At 33.3% G+C, this 17,868-nt stretch overlaps 2 long non-coding RNA genes and 1 pseudogene across 2 annotated transcripts; 1 reads left to right on the top strand and 2 right to left on the bottom strand.

Annotated features, from left to right (window-relative positions):
- Positions 1 to 483: 483 nt before the first annotated feature.
- On the bottom strand, positions 484 to 2,032 carry LOC120137027. The gene is made up of 4 exons (XR_005517403.1): positions 1,839 to 2,032; positions 1,126 to 1,239; positions 913 to 1,008; positions 484 to 638 (listed from the first exon to the last, which is right to left on the bottom strand). It is a non-coding gene; the product is annotated as an uncharacterized LOC120137027 (long non-coding RNA).
- On the top strand, positions 613 to 12,477 carry LOC120137026. Its single transcript, XR_005517402.1, has 3 exons — positions 613 to 624; positions 11,335 to 11,344; positions 12,350 to 12,477. It is a non-coding gene; the product is annotated as an uncharacterized LOC120137026 (long non-coding RNA).
- LOC120137025 lies at positions 9,940 to 12,458 on the bottom strand (annotated as a pseudogene).
- Positions 12,478 to 17,868: the final 5,391 nt, after the last annotated feature.

Genomic DNA, 17,868 nt, shown 5'->3' with positions numbered 1-17,868 from the left:
ACAAACAAATGCCAAACATTTTATAAATTACAAAAAATTCCAAAACTTTTTATAAATTACAACAAATGCCAAAAAAAATTAAAAATTACAACAAATTCCAATTGTTTTTATAATTACAACAAATTCCAATTGTTTTTATAAATTACAATCAAAGAAAAAACTTCTAATAAATTACAATAATGACTTGAGAGGAATTTCTCGAACAAACTCTATCACTAGAACTGCTTCCAAACGAATATCAAACAATTCCAACATCATCTCAAATTCAAGATGGATCGGTTTGACAATACCACAATTTCCTTCCAGAATGGATTTGCAAATATTGGAACCATGGAAGATGAATTTACTTCATTCGTAGCACCAATAACAAGTTTACTTGAAGAAATACTCGGCAAGAGCAAGTATTGAACTCGAAAACTAGCATATACCGTCCCAGTAAATAAGATATGAGGAGACTTCTAGGTCAAATGCATCTGTGTTTTCCTTGTTTAACTTTTCCCAGACGAATAAGATCAAACTTCCTGTGCACATATCAATAGCAAAGTATGGGCCAATGTAGAAAGGTATTGCCATTTCCATGGGAATGATGTATCCACATTTCATACTCACCATAACCTTAATGAAGTTTATCAAGATGACTACAGAAAAAAAACCCAAAACAAAGTGAGAAGCAAATTTTTGATAGAGCAGAGAACCTAAACCCCAATAATGCCATGTTACAATAAACCCCCACTTATATTAATATAAAACTAAAGTTCTTTTTTTAATTGTAAATTATGTGATGCCATTTACTACATTGAATGGAATAATCATGTTTTCATCACATGCAATGAAAAACGATTGTTATATCCCAACTACAAAGCATTTTAATCCATGTTCACATGGTACAATTGAAACGAGTAGATGGCTTACCTTGTATATATCTAAATGGAACAATTGAACAATATGGAGTGAAGTAACTTCTCCGGTTAAGCTTTCAAGTCTTTCCCCCTTGTCAGCATCTAAAATCTATAAAACAGATTAACTTGATAAATCAATTGACTCAAGTACCCGCCAACAAAAAGATAACTTATGAAGTAACCATTCTCCCTTAAATGGATATAAAAGGTTTTCAATAGTAAATACCTCCATTTCTTTGAATTCTTCTCCTCCAACTCCCAAAATGAGGATCTACCGTAGGACATCCGATGCTTTTACCAGGAAATCTTTGGTTTCATGGATATCAATTACGACCCCATCCTAGAGCAACATTAACAACTGTAAGATACTGTGCAACAATTAGTAAACCTTTTCTAGAAAAAAAAAATAAAAAACCAGTTAATTATATGATTATATATATATGAACATATGTCCTTAAAAGACACATGTCCCCCAATAACGTGATGATTCAATTCCATGTTATGATCACTTAAACAATACAATATTAAACAGTATTAAACAACACCTATTAAGTATTACCCATTCAAAGAAACCAACATCAGACAAGAAGCTTGTTCAGACATGATCACTTAGATTTTCCCTAATGCTAATGTTTTTTATGACGATACATCACTTGTTCAAATAGAAACACCAAATGATAAAATCAGTATCATAAGTGTAAAAGAAAAAACAAAGCATTGCAACAATTCTAGACACAATTGTCCACAACATTGTTGCTATCCCCGCAATGTCTTTTTGACCATCTTGATTTCCAAGTTTCTCATTTGGATAAGTGAAGGCGTAGTTATCCAGATTCCACAACGATTTGTCCATTGATGAACCATTGTAAACAGTTTTTCCATAAGAAAAAAAAATATCATATCAATTAAGTAATACCAGAATACAAGACAAAAACTTACAATAAGAAACCATACGGACGGAATATCAGAGGTCACCGGCAGGGACTTCAAATAAGATGATTGAATGACACGAGGATGGGCACTGATCACAGTGTTATGGTGTTCGCGATTTTACAAGGAGTGCTTGACTCGTGAACGTAGGCATGGTTCACCGGTGATGGCGCGAACGGCGACGACCGAAAGGATGATGAAGTTTAGAATTTGTTTATTCCTTTTCTACATAAAGGGTGGGTTAGGGTTAGATATATTTTATTTAATTTAATTTCCAATAATAAAATATGATTTTACCTTTAGCAATTTCGGAGAAATTGAACAATTACAGAGAACATTAATCCTAAATAAATATGAGTAAACTGCAACGTATGCCATTAAACAATTTAGGTTTAACTTTTTAGAATTTCAACTTTTTATTTTTTAGTCTTTGAATTTCATATTTATCACAACCTTAATATTTTATTATAAAATTCAATTAAGTCCTAAATTATTATGACCGTTCATCTAACCCCAATTTTGATTGAATTATTATTATTTTAAGCCCAATTAAGCTATTTTTTTCAAAATTTGAAATTTATTTAAAAATAAAAAATTAAATATTATTATAATTTTTAAAAATTTTAAAAATATTTTAAAAATAGAAAGAAATTTTAATTATTGTTATAAATTATAAAACATAATAAAAATTATGAAATATTACATTTTTATTTTTAAAATTATTCAAATATTTAAAAATATATAAAACTATGTAGCATAGGTTTTCGAACGGGAGATATATGTACAACGCTTCTTCTCCATGGAGATCTACGCCACTATATAACAGTTCTTTCGAGAAGAATCTATGACATCATAACACAACAATTCACCTCACAAGAGTAATTTTTAATAAAGTTTTAATATTTTATATATTTTTTAATCGTCATATATAAAAAAAGAGATATACAATGAGTGACAAATAATTATTTTCGTCATGTTAAACTTATTTTATGACAAAAATAAAATGTCACCTTTTATATCTTATAAAAGATGACAAATAAATTGTCACAGATAAAGTTTATTGGTGACAAATTTGTAACACCACTATTTCATATCGAAACATCATAATAATAAATCATCACTAATATTTTTATTCCTTTGGAGACGATTTTACAACGTCACCATTTTACCTAAACGTCATTGAAATATTTCCCACCAAATTTTTTGGAGGCAAATTTTGGCTCCAAACATATAGTGACGGAAATCAATGACTTTTTTAAAATTGTCATAAAAGATATATCATTAATCATTAAATGCGACGAAAATTAAAAATCGTCACCTTTAAAGTATATTTTGTGACATTATACAAAATGTTATATAGAAATTTTGTCATAAATTGATAAATTTGTTGTAGTGCCTATAAGAGTTAAGGATGATCTGTAATGGTGGAACTTAGTCCGTGAGGGACATAAATGACAAAGAGGGCCTAAAACCACTCGTAAGGGTATGCTACAATTAAAGTAACCATACTAACTGTAATACGTCAAAGTATCTTCAGTCGAGCACGTATCAAATAATTAAGAATGAGGATCGTTGCAGAGGATGTAATGACAAGTGGTATGATATGTAATAATATCGTGTACTCTAAGAACGTTAATGAATCGAGAACGTATAAGGCGCCCCTCCAATTCAAGGGGTATTGAAGAAAAGTGTGATAAGAACGACTAGAGTATCGCTACCAGTAATAAACCCAAGTCAGGTATCAGGCTAGCTAGTGTTACAGCCAGTGAATAACAAAGACAATAATTGTCGTAAAATCATGAAACACATAGAGACCTCTTTAGAGATAGAAATGACTAAAATACCTTTGAGGGCTAAGGACTAGAATACATCAACTTAATAAATTATCAGAAAAAACAGATTAATAAACTTTTGCATAATGTTCTAGATGAGAGAACGAGCGAGATAACAATTAGTGAGGGGTTGACCTCACTTTAGTTGTCGAGCTACACTAGTGTGTAGTTAGTTTACCTCAGTTGCCCTAGTGGGGCATTGTCAGTGTTGTGTGGACTTAGGGCTCTCAGATATGCATGTGTAGTTGCATTAGTCTAGTATAATAGATATCCTTAAAGCTTAGTTTGATGACTGTGTGGGATCGAGTTAGTGCTTCATTTGAGCAGAAATGGTACAGATTGTTATGTGATGATCGAGTTCCTCCTCCATGATTTACCTGATAGCTATATGAGACCAAAAGATCATTTAACAACTTAGTGGGAATTTTATCGATGCTATGTGACACTGGCTTCCCCCTCAATGATTTACCTGATGGTTATGTTGTTGTTTACTTTGATTATATCTTTATCTACTCACCTTATCTTGAATCTCATGTCAGGCATGTTCATTATGTACTCGAAGTATTACGGTGAGAACATTTATTTGCTAACAAGGACAAATATCTGTCTTGTAGTGACAAGCTTATCTTTTTAGGCTTTATCATAAGTGTACAAGGTATTCATGAAGATGAAGAAAATGTGAAGGTAATTTAAGAATAGCCCAAACCATCTTTTATCACCAAGGTTAGATCTTTCCACGGTTGGCCAGTTTTTATCGGCGATTTGTTAGATATTTCTCCACCATTGTCGTACCATTGATAGAGATAATCAAGAAATCAATTAAATTCAAATGGGGACCACAACAACAAGAAGCTTTCGATCTTATAAAAGGTAAGTTATGTTATGCACCCATTCTCCATCTTTTCGATTTTTCTAATACTTTCGAGCTAGAATGTGATGCTTCTAGTATAGGTATAGGCACAATACTCATGCAGGAAAAACAACCTATTGCTTATATTAGCGAGAAGTTAAAAGGAGCGCAACTCAAATACTCGACATATGAAAAAGAACTCCTTGCACTTGTTCGTGCACTTGAAGTTTGGCAACATTATCCACTTCCTAAAGAGTTTGTCATACATACGAACCATGAATCGCTCAAATGGTTAAACAATCAAGGTAAGTTAAGCAAACGACATGCTTGATGGGTTAAATTCATAGAATTTTTTCCTTATGTTATTAAATACAAACAAGGGATAGATAATGTTATAGCCGATGCATTTTCCCGAAGGTACACACTCATTACTAAAATGCATGCTACTATTCTAGGCTTTGAACATATTAAAGAACTTTATTCTTCTGACCCAAACTTCTCCAAGATTTACAACCATTGTTCAAAATGTGCTCTTAACAAGTTTTATCTTGTAGATGGATTTCTTTTTTGACTAAACAGGTTGTGCATGCCACAAGGTTCCTTACGAGAGTTCCTATTCTATGAATCACACTCAGGAAGACTAATGGGACACTTCGATGTTAACAAGAAGCTCGACATGATCATGGAACACTTCTTTTGTCCCCACATGAGAAAAACCATATAAAATGTATGTTCATCATGCATTACTTGCAAACAAGCCAAATCTAAGGTAAATTCTAACGGTTTCTATAACCCTCTCTCGATTTCTTCATCTCCTTAGACTGATTTATCTATAGATTTCATTATGGGCTTACCTCGAACCAAGAAAGGACGAGATAATATCTTTGTAGTTGTTGATTGGTTTTCCAAAATGGCACACTTCATCCCATGTCATAAAATCGACAATGCAACACATATTCCTGAGCTATTCTTCAAAGAGATAGTACGGTTCCATGGGATTCCTCGTACGATTGATTCCGATCGAGACATGAAATTCATAAGCCACTTCTGGAAAGTACTATGAGGGTAAGATAGATACAAAACTTCTATACTCCACTACTTATCATCCCCAAACCAACAAACATACTGAGGTAATAAACATAATTCTTGGTTCTTTACTAAGAACCGTGGTAGGTAAGAACAATCGTAACTGGGAAGAATGTTTACCTTTTGTTGAATTTGCTTACATCAGATCCATCCACTCAACAAAAACATTATTCTCCATTTGAAATAGTTTGTTTATTTAATACATTAACTACTTTGGATCTTATTCATTTTCCATTAGAACATATTACTAACATGGATGACGAACAAAAACCAACCTTTGTAAAGTACATTCACACCAAAGCTAAACAAAGGATGGAGAAAACATACAAAGTAGTGGCCCACACAGTTAATAAAGGACGCAAACATGCTAAGTTTGAACCAGGTGATTAGGTTTGGTTGCACATGCACAAAGAAAGATTCCCAAAGTAGCTAAAATCTAAACTTGACCATCGTGGCGATGAACCATTCCAAGTGTTTGAACGGATCAATGATAACGCATATCGCATTGACCTTTCAGGTAAGTACGATATGAGTGCATCCTTTAATGTTTCTGATTTATCTCCTTTTGATGGTTCAAATTCGTGGACGGATCCTTCTATCAAGGGGAGAGATGATACATGCACCACACGCCATAATTCCAAAGAGGATGAGCTAACTTTTCAACCTGGCCCAATTACAAGAAACATGGCTAAACTTCTAAAGAACAAACTCCATATTTCAATTCAAGAATTTATCAGTAAAGGAATTCAAGCCCACATGAAAACAAAAGAATTCAAAGAGGGAAACCCATTCATTTCCCCTCCCACAGCTACTTGTATCTCTATATCCCAAATTGAAGACAATCTATGACCAAAATGCACAATCCAAGAATACATTCCAGGAAACAACTTCAAACCTCCTTAAATGACTAAAACCCTTGTAAAAAGTATCCATTACTGAATTCTGAAGCATGGATTACTTTCTCCCTTAGATTTTAGTTATTTAAGTTGTTTTCCTTTTATTTTCTCAGGATAAGGGTAAAAAGGTAATTCCTTGTAATGAAAAAAACCCTAAATATCTATCATTTCCTCCATAGTCTCCCCTTCCTTGCTCCACATGGCATTGTCGCCCATTCATCTTCTAGCAGACTCATTCGGACTGTTCATTAAGTTAAGTTAGCGGGATTCATCTTACATCAAACTCCCTGGTCTCATCACCACCACTGGATCAAACACTACATCAACGGCTCACATCAATGTTGTCCACCCCATTGCAATTAGGATACATCTTAGTTTTTATTTATTCTTATTTTAATGTTATTTTATTCTTTAGTCATGATACAATAAGGATTCCTCCTCACCTATATAAAGGAGGCTCCTCCCACCATTGTAATTATCAAGTTTTCTTCTTTATTATTCAATATAACGAGAGATCGTTTTTTCAAGAGCTAATATCCTTGTGCATTCGAAGCTTTTTTTCTTTTAAGTTCTTTGAGTTCTTGAGAGAAAGATCTTCACACTCCGATTTGCCTTCTCATTGCGAAGAGGAAGGCTGGTTAGAGTTGTATTGTCAAGTTTACCTTTTAATTGCGATTAGGAGGGTTCGATAAGACAATATCCATCTATTTTCCATATTTTATAATCACCATCTTCCTTCTCCCATCATCATGCCATTTACTATCACAAGCCCCAGGGTTTGCGTTAAGCATCATACTATCGGGGGGTGAATTTTCAAATCACTTTTCACGAAGATTCAACAGTTAGAATTTCGATCCGTCTTCTCCGTTGCAATCCTTATCTCGTTATCTTTCCAACGAGCATTCATTCATCAAAATCCAACATCAATTCATCCTTGCCACCCACCTTTAAATGAGATAAGCTTAATATTTCATTACATGTTTTTTCTTTTAGTTGTTTTTCTTATTTTTGTCTTATTTTCCTTAATTTTTTCATTACCCTTGTTTTCTTATCCTAATCTTTGTTTCCCTTATCTTAAAATCAACAACTCAAAACCCTAATCCAATTCCCTTGCCACCACCCACATCTTTCTCTCATCCTCTCATTCTTTGATCGAGTCTAGAGCTTTCTAGGTTTGATTCTTTAACGACGAGCAACATTCATCATTCACGGTTGCTTCTCTATCACGAGACAAGAAGCGATGTGGATGATCCATGTGAACAGAAGAGAAAAAGATAAGAGGAGAGAAGGTCACCTTGTCGAAGTCCTCTCCCCGATTTGAAGGTACAAGATAACTGCGCATTAATCTGGATACAATAAGAGATAGTGAAAAACACAAAATTTTATTTCACTCTATTATAGGTCTTCTCCATGTCAAGCTTTAAAGTTGCGTCTTTATTCGGTCCATTGTTTGATCCTTTTAAATAATAGATTATCTCATGTGTCAGAATGAAATTTATTAGAAATTTGTCGATTTGGAACAAGCACATTAATTTTTCGAAATGCAAATGAGAATAAGATATTTCAGTCGGCTATAATTTTAGACACTATGTTATAGATGATGAACATAAATTAGTCGGTATGGAGTTTTTCATTAACAATAGAAATGCAAATTCACACGGGTCACAAATATTGTACTATTTTTTTTTTTCTTTCCTTTTCCTTATCTGTGTTTGGTTTGGCTTTCATGCTTTAGATATTAACCAATCACGAGTACAAAATTTGTCTTTATTTTCTATGATGGTGTGGGCTTAGATATCATATATTCATATGGTCCATTTCCAGCATTTCATTCCCCTTTACAGAAGATGATATCTGTTGGCTTAGAATGGAATGTAAAATGCCTTTTGAGTGTTGACTAAATACTGATGATTACTGAAGCAGGAAAGCAAAATAATTGGGTTTAAATATTTAATATAATTTCTTTTTGGTTGAAATAGCAGTAAGTACATAAATGTCGTAAACAATTTTGAAAAAGCAGGATTTAACCGAACAGCAATATAATCTTAAGGATAGAGGGTGATTTCTCAAATAGTTTGCACGAGTGTATATCCTCCTATTAATGGCTTCAGTTTTATGTATAATATTAATATATTCTATTTTTATATTTATTTAAATGTACTTCAATTTAAAATACATGTTTTACATTTTATTCAAATCTATTTATATTTATAAATAATTTATTTTTTAAAATAAGACACATTCTAGCCTCTATTTTTAACCTCTTCTTTATTATCATCTAAATATTTTATCTATGTTGGTATATGATTTTTCATTTTTTTCACATCCATACCTACATTTTGTCTATTTTGATACTTAAATTGATCTATTTTTTTATATAAGAACCTAAGTTACTTTGGCCCATTTTAATATATGAATTATTAGACCTATCTGTCGACAAGTTTGACATGTGATATGCGATAAGACCCTAAAATCTAGGGGTTCACACTTTAACAAATATCACAATTTTGCTTCTAGGAGCATTCAAGGGATGATATTTTTTTAAATAAAATGTCATAATTATAGAGTTGTTTAGTGGCATTGTCTTAGTTTTATATGTTTCGATTTTTTAAATTTAACTAGACACAATCGTAATATGATAAATTTTGATATTTTACAATTTCGTCTTATTATAAAATATTTTAGGATCTCATTTTAAAAAATAATACACGGTCTTCGCATCTTTTGGGACGGGCCGAATACAAACTTATTTATTTTTCTCATATTAATATATTCTATGTAACGATAATAAAATTGAATGACTTGATACTATGAGAATATGTTATAACATCGTCTAAAAATAAATTTAAATATTATTAAAAATGATAAAAAAAATATATGATAAATTGACAATATAGAAAATACAAAATAATATAATGGAATTATTAAATTTGCATCTGTTAAAATTATCCTAAATAAGGAAAGTAAATATATTAAAAAATAATATAGGAAAAATATGGGATTCTAGTACCAATGTTAATTTTTTTTTCAAGAATTCGATATGATAAAGATGGATAAGTTGATAAATTAAAATGCTACCTATCCCTGTTTACCTTCTATGGATAGATATGGATGGGGATCGGATTATTACTCGCACAAGTATTGAATTGCACCAAGCAAATGGTTTTGATTTATGAATCCAGTCTCTTCACTTGTTTAATTTAAGATTAAATTAAAAGTAATTAACTTCTTGTTAAATTTTAATTTGGAATATAGAATGTTCCATTTAAATTTAGTATTAAAATGTCATATATTTATATTTAATGGAAATTACGTTATCAATTTGCAATGACCTTTTACTTCCAACATCATTAGGAAACAGTAATCTGATTTATTATTAATGTTTCGCTTAACATTACGATATCAAATCAGGTCAGCTAACTGAAGTTTTGGAGGGAAGAGGAGGGGAGAAAACATAACACACACGACTTTTGTAAATAACTCATCTTCATATGCTGATGTCCAAAGTAGGCCCAAACAAGGAATACTGTGCTAAACATACAAAAACAGACAAGCTTATTTTGATGCTATGGATGCTGGAACAAAATTCGGGTTCATCAGTTGGTTTCTGATATTGAAAACCAGGACGAACCACCCCCTCCTCAACATTTGAGTATTGCCAATTCGACAGATTATTTTTGAACCCCATCATCGGAGGGCATTAACAAAGGCCATCAATGAATCGACATCCCTCTTCTCTGAGGCATACTTTATTGGTTTGGCCGAGTGTTTGGGGAAGAAGAGTATGGTGGGGAAGCTTCCCAACTGCAACTCTTTCTGCGCGTACTCCTTATGCTCACCATCGCCTCTGAATTTTGCAACCTTCACCCCAGAACCTTCCAGCTTCTCAGCCAATGCAACGTATGATTCTTCCATTGCCTGTTTGAAATTTGTACTTTAATCCGTCAGATTAAAAAACAACATTTTTCAATCTAATTCTGCTTAGCATGAAGCAGGGAGTTACCTGGCAATAAGGGCACCAAGGGGCATAGACTACAACAATCCATGGCTCTTTACAGTGCTCCAATCTCGCCAAATTCTCAATTCCTGCCCTACTCAATGTGACCAAGCTCTGGCTACCGAAAATGTCGGCATGAGCAGCAGCGCCATTTCCATTTCCGTTACCATTGAATTGGGCAGAACTGTCTTCTTTCAAGTTGCCTTTATGAAGGCCACACTCCTTGGCCTTGGCATCTTCCCACCACCACCTTCCTTCCCTTTCATGTTGTCCTGGTAATACTGGTCTAGTGCAAGGCTCGCACCCGATGGATACGAATCCTTGGGAATGCAAAGAATTGACAGGCACATTCATCACCCGGAGGAAGTTCCAAATGTCTGTACCATCGACATTGGCAACAGGGTTCCATTTCACCAAGCTACCAGCTCCACCATCCAAACCTTCAAAAACAGGATCAACCTGAACAACAGGAACCTCTGAACGTGTTCCCGGAGACTGATCTTTTCTTTGACCGGTGATCCAGGCACGCAACCCCTTGAGAGCTCTCCTCAACGGCCTCACTTTCCTAACACAGCAGCATTCTTGGTGCCCATCCTCGTAAAATGAAAACAACCCTTTGCTCCTAACCAAGGCCTGAACTTCAACAGCATCCGGAAACATATACTCGATACGGATCCCATAATGCTTCTCAACCTCATCAAAGAATCGGTACGTTTCAGGGTTCAGCCTGCCAGTATCAAGGCTAAAAACCCTGAATGGTCTACCGGTCAATTTTGCATACTCGATCAAAGCAACATCCTCCGCCCCACTGCAGTAAGAAGAAGAAGAGGAATTAATTAGACAGCAAATTTGCAGTGGATTGGGTTAAGAACTTGGACAATTGTCCTGCAGGTTTTCGCGATTTAATCAAAGAAATTGTTGATATGATAAAGGTTTTCCAGGGTGCTATCAGACGGGTGGACAGAACTGCTAATATTGAAGCAGATACCTTAGCTAAGGTGGTATTGGGTAGTTTTCTTTTGTTTGTTGGGTTTTGATGTTTTTTCCCCTTAAACGTTAGATGTGTTATTTGGCGTGTTTCGGGTTTTTTTGTAAGGGGACTGTTTGTTTTAAATATTACGTAATCTTTCAATTATGAATGAAATTTGAGACACTTTTTTTCCTTCCGCTGGGTTTTTAACGAGGCCTCCACCTCCTATCAAAAAAAATTAAAATATTCCATTACTTGTTAACACTCAAATTTACCATCACAGAAAATGAATCTAGTGATTTGAAAAGTAACAGTAGCACCAACACATTAAAGCCGTATTTAATCTACAGTTTAGATACTACTTTGAAAACATTCGATGAAATTGCTTGGCCATATAAGTAAATGAAGCTAACACATTCAGTCTCAGGGGTAAGGGTATACCTGAAAGCGATGGCGATGTCGCTTCCAAACTTCTCTAAAGCCTTATCCATGATTTCAAGTGGAGAAGCGTTGTCAAGTTCTTTGGCCAATTGCTCAAAACCCTCCACCTCAACTTTTCCGACACTTCTGTAAATCCATAAATGGTTAATCCCGATCAAATCTCTCTATTCAACATTAAATTAACAATTTGGAAAAAAAATAAAAAAAAGTTTTACCAGGAGCAGAGATGCTTGCAGCCTGAGGAAGCAGGGAATCATTCCTTTTTGGCTCTGCATTCACGGGCTTCACAGTGCAACGTTTTTTAGATAGATTCACCGTTCCATGGCGATCCGCTAGCCGGAGTGAACCAAATGACAAACTGAAAACCCCAAACAAAAGCATCAGTAAACATAATTGAGATTTGAGCCCCATCCCCACCCTGAAAACCTTTTTAAAAATGAATTTGAAGTACCTTTGATGTCTGAGGACGAACTAGAACGAGAAAAGCTGGAACCGGAAATTGCAGCCGAAGAAGAAGAAGAAACAGTAAAAGCCATATCCGAAAATTATTCCTTTGTTTACAGGAGGCAGAGAAAAACTTTGGCTTTCCCTCAGATTCTGTTTTATTTATTTATTTCTGTGTTCAGCGTTTGCGAGGGAGGGAAAGAGGGGTAAAGGATTAAATAAGACGGGGTTACCAGGTTCATTGAACCTGGACGCAATTTTGGACAACATGAAATTTCTTACGTGGCTGATTTTGGTTGGTTGGATCTTAATATAGTGGGCTCATCGCTTCCGTCACGTGGCCTGCACAAGGGTACGATGTCAATGTAAAGACGGTTAAGTTTGTGTTTGGAGGTGGAAAAACGGCCCTATTATTTTCTTAGATTCTTCTTTTTTTTTTTTCATTTTTTCTGGTTATCCCTAATATATATTTTTCAAATTTGAGAGAGACAGATTAAGGTGTGGTTTAGAGTATGCAATTTATTGTGACCTCAGCTCGGAAGAATCATTTGGTTCACTCGGCGTCACAAACAAAGCTCCAATCTTTTCCTTTTTAATAAATGGTGTGGAAAATTATCTCATTTCATTTCTTTCTTTCTTTTGCATTTTACATGTAAGATAAATAAAATGAATGAAGTTCATAAACTATCATTAAATAATATCAAAGTGATATTTTTTATTACTAAAATTTTAATAACTATAAAATTATCATTAAACACAATAAAATAATAATAAATTTAAGAAATATTTTAATTTTTATACTAGTTTGATAAAAAAATAATGGTTATTAAATAACGATTCATAAGTTTAATATTTATTTTATAATTACAAAGACATCAAAGATTTAAAAAAATATTTTAATAATATTTTATATTTAATCTAATAAAATAAAAATACTCATAAGAAAAACTCCCACCCTTGAACCTGCTTTAGCCTTTACCCCACCTTCATTCAAAGATTAAGAAACACACGAAATGAAACCTAAAGATTGTGAATAAACTTTTTTTCGATGTCAGCTTCAGAACTCCTACATTCAAAATTGGAATTAGTTATCTAATTTCTTCATAATTCTCAACATTGTCAAAAACTATTGAAATATGCATTCGACTACTCAAATATATATCATCTTAAATATATTTATTGATAAAAAAATCATGTATAGATTTTATATAAGAGTATACTACTTATTAGTCTAATAAAATCAACTGAATGAACATGCTTATCAAGAAAGTGCAATAAACTATAATACTTTGATGTACTTTTATATGTATTTTTAAAGAAATAGGCAATTGATTATAATTGTTTTTTTTTGGAAAATAAGATGGGTAACCATCTATACATTTAGTACTTAAACTATTATTTTTGTTTTATTTTGATAATTTAACTTTATTTTTCAAAATCATATCCAACATTTAGTTTAGGTTTTTTTTTGGTACAAAAATATAACGGGGTATTTCTATGGGTAATTACGTCATTCATCACTCAACTATCTTATCAATCCTATTCTATCACTAAAGTTTAATTTTTTTTAATTTAACTACTCAATTTTCAAATTACTCTGTTTTAATCATTCTAATTTATTTTATTAATAACTTTTGTGAAATGATTTTTTTTATTTTATTAATATATAATTAAGATAAAAAATAAATTTAAAAGTTAGAGTGATTAAATTAGGAGTAATTTGAAAGTTAAATAATTAAATTAAAAACTTAAATTTTAGTGATAGAATAAAAGTGAGAAGATAGTTGAGTGATGCATGTAATTTACCCATAAAAAAGTACCAAGTACAGAAATTTTGTTAACCTTTTAACGTCGATGTATCAAAATGAAACAAAAAGCAAATGTTAGATATGATTTAAAAAAAAGTTTATGTACTAAAATAAAATAAAAGCAATAGCTTAGGTACTAAACGTGCAGTTTACATTTATAATATTTATAAAAATAAATTTCTTATAAGGCATTAACTGCAGTGTTTTGATTAGGCCTGTAAATGAACTGAACGTTCAGCGAACCGTTCATGAACCGTGCGGCGGGAAGTTCGTTTATGTGCGTTTATTTATTAAATGAACGAACATGAACAAGATTTTGTGTTCATTTAATTAAATGAACAAACATGAACATAGGTCTCGTTCGTTCATTTACGTTCGTGAACGTTCGGTTATGTTCGTTCAGTTATGTTCGTTTATGTTCTTTCATTTATGTTTAACCCAATCTTCTTAAATCAATTTTGGTGACCAATTTGTAAGTATCTTAAAAATATTAATTAATCTGATATTCTGATGGCCAACTCTATAATTAACCCAATTTATTTGGAAACGATCGCTAAAAGCTTCAAAACAATTTATATTATAATGCAATCTGAAGTTTTACAGGTTTGTTTTCATCTCTTTCTCTGTTTTATTTGGCTTAATAGTTGATATATTAAGTTATTGTGGGTATCATTACATCTAAAACTCAAGAAAACATCATACTTCTTTCTAGAAATAGATGGGAAGATAAAGGTAACAATCGGAAGTATATGAGCATCAGTAAAGAGAAAAATATATAGAATTTGCCAGAAAACAAAACAAAGGTTTCTATGCAATTTCTGAAAAAGAGTGTAATAGCGGAAGTAATGGGTTTTACAGGAAGAACCCATTAATAAGTAGAAAAAATACTTTGACAATGAACTCTTGTTTTCATAGTTCTTGTGTGACCTTTAGTTGTGGAGTACACTTTAGGTACGTTAAAATTTTGAATGGTGGTTTAGCAATAATATCAGTTACGATATGTAGCATCGAAGGGATTTCAGATCTATGTTATTGTCTTGTAATGTTAGATATGCTTAGTCCTTGAATGATATACTTGTTTTTTTTAAGTGAATAACACTCTGACTGTCATAATAGAGATTAATGTGACTTTAAAAAACTCCCAAGTCTTTCATGAACCCGTTAAGCTAAATTGCTTCCTTCACAGCCTATAAACTGTCATGTATTCTGCCTCTGTAGTAGACAAAGCCACCGTAGATTGCAAAGTAGACTTTTAACTTACCGGGGCTTTAGCAAGAGTAAACAAATACCCAGTAGTTGATCGATGCTTATCCAAATCACCAGCATAGTCGGAATCGACATATTCAACCAAAAACTGACCAAATGTTTCATCCTGTTCAAAAACTAAACCAACTTCCACGATTTGTTAGAGATATCATAGAATCCATTTCACAGGTTGCCAATGTCCTTTTCCAGGATCATGATGTACCTGTTCACAACTCCAACTGCTTGTGAAATGTCATTGCATACTTCAAGCTCCCAACTACATTAGCATATGAAACTTTTGCCATATACTCTTGTTCTCCATTAGTTTTAGGAGATAACTAAGAACTAAGTTTAAAATGAGAGGCAAGTTGAATACTTACAAGTTTGATATTTACATTCATGCCAAAACATTGTAATATCTTTATCAGATACTGCTTCTGTGTTAAACAAAGCTTTTCTCTCTGTTTATCTCTACTTATCTCCATACCTAGATCTTTCATTTCAAATTCTTGATTCAGCTGAGCCTTTAATGTGTCTATCCGCTTTTGACTCTTCGAAAGGATCAACATATCATTAACGTACAAGGGAAATGAAAGATCCATCTTTGAGATTGTACAAATACACACAATGATCATATTTGCTTCTAGTGTACTTTTGCCTCTTTATAAAGCTATAAAATCGCTTGTACCACTACCTCGGAGATTACTTCAATCCATATAGCAATTTTTTCAGCTTACAAACCCATTTCTCACAACCAATATCTTTGTATCCTTCTGGATGAGTCATATAGATCTAATCTTCTAAATCATCATGCAAGAAAGTCGTCTCTATATCAAGTTGAGCTAGCTCCAAATTCAACTGTGCTACCAAGGCCAATAATATTCTAATGAGGAATGCTTCACAACAGGGGAAAATACTTCATTGTAGTTGATTCCCTCCTTTTGAGCGTAGCCTTTAGCTACCAACATTGCCTTGTAGTGAACATCTTTCTTGCTATGAGATCCATCTTTCTTTATAAATACCCACTTAAATCCAATTGCTCATTTACCTTTTGGCAATTTTGCCAGTTTCCAGGTGTTGTTCTTTCGGAGAGATTGTATTTCTTCATACATGCCACTTTTCCACTTATCAATTTCCAAGCTTTGTATTGCTTCTTGGTAAGTGATAGATATGTCATCATCAACAACCAGAAGAGCATAGGCTACCATATCAGTAAATCGAGCAGATCTACAAATTTTTCTACTTGGCCTTGTAACTGCAAGTGGTTCTGGTGCCTCCAATGGTTCTTGGGTTTGATCATCTTTATCTTTTGATTCTTCTATTGGAGTTGAAGAATCAGCTTCATCAACTTCTGGTATCATCGTCTGCTGAAACTCCACCTGTTTGGAGTATGCTCTATCTGTTGCAGAGCTTCATTTGTTACCTTCTTTATTAGTGCAGATTCATCAAAGGTAACATATCTGCCAAAAAATATCTTCTTGGTGTCTAAACACCAAAAACGAAATCCCTTCACTCCATGGGTGATTCCCATAAAGATATCATTCTTTGCTCTCGGATCAAGCTTGAATTCCTTCATACGATACTAAGTAGTGGATCCAAATACATGTAAGGAATCATAATCAGTAGCAGTTTTTACCTCCAATGGTGTTTTTCATCCTATCACTGATGACAGAAGACGATTGATGAGATAGCTAGCATATGTCACAACCTCAGCCCAAAATGTCTTACCTAACCCAGCATTAGACAACATGCATCGAAATTTCTCCAATAGTGTTTGATTCATACGCTCTGCCACCCCATTGTGTTGTGGTGTATCTCTAACAGCGATGTGTCAAAAAAATGCAATACTCATAGCAAACATTAGTGAATGATTCACTATTTTATTCCTCTCTATTGTCTGTCCTAAGACGTTTGATCTTTCTACCAGTCTGGTTCTCAATCATATTTTTCCATTTAAGGAAATTTTGGAGAACTTCATCTTTAAACTTCATCGGATACTCAAACTCTTCTGGAAAAGTCATCTACAAAAGTTACAAAATAATGTTTTCCTCCCAAAGATGGTGTCTTAGAAGAACCCCACACATCTGAGTGAATAAAATCCACAATACATTTTGTATTATGTACAGTGGTGCCAAACTTCACTCTCTTATGTTTTCCCAGAACACAATGCTTATAAAAGTTTAATTTGCAAGCCTTTGCACCTTTCAACAATCATTTCTTTGCAAAATTTTTCAAGGATTTCTCTCGAGTATGTCCCAACCGCATATGCCACAACTAGGTTGTGTCCAAATCATATCCTCTAGAAGCTGTTGCAACTGCTCCATAATTGTACTACCTTGGTAGTAATACAAATTATTTTTCCTGATGCCCTTCATCATCACAAGTGCGCCATATATGACTTTTAAAAGTCCATCTCTCATAGTGACTACTGAGCCTTAAAATTCCAAGGCTCCCAAAGAGATGAGATTTT

Source organism: Hibiscus syriacus, unplaced genomic scaffold (genome assembly GCF_006381635.1).
Source record: "Hibiscus syriacus cultivar Baekdansim isolate YM2019G1 unplaced genomic scaffold, ASM638163v2 tig00110647_pilon, whole genome shotgun sequence".
Lineage (NCBI taxonomy): Eukaryota > Viridiplantae > Streptophyta > Magnoliopsida > Malvales > Malvaceae > Hibiscus > Hibiscus syriacus.
This window is presented reverse-complemented; position numbering and strand designations above follow the sequence as displayed.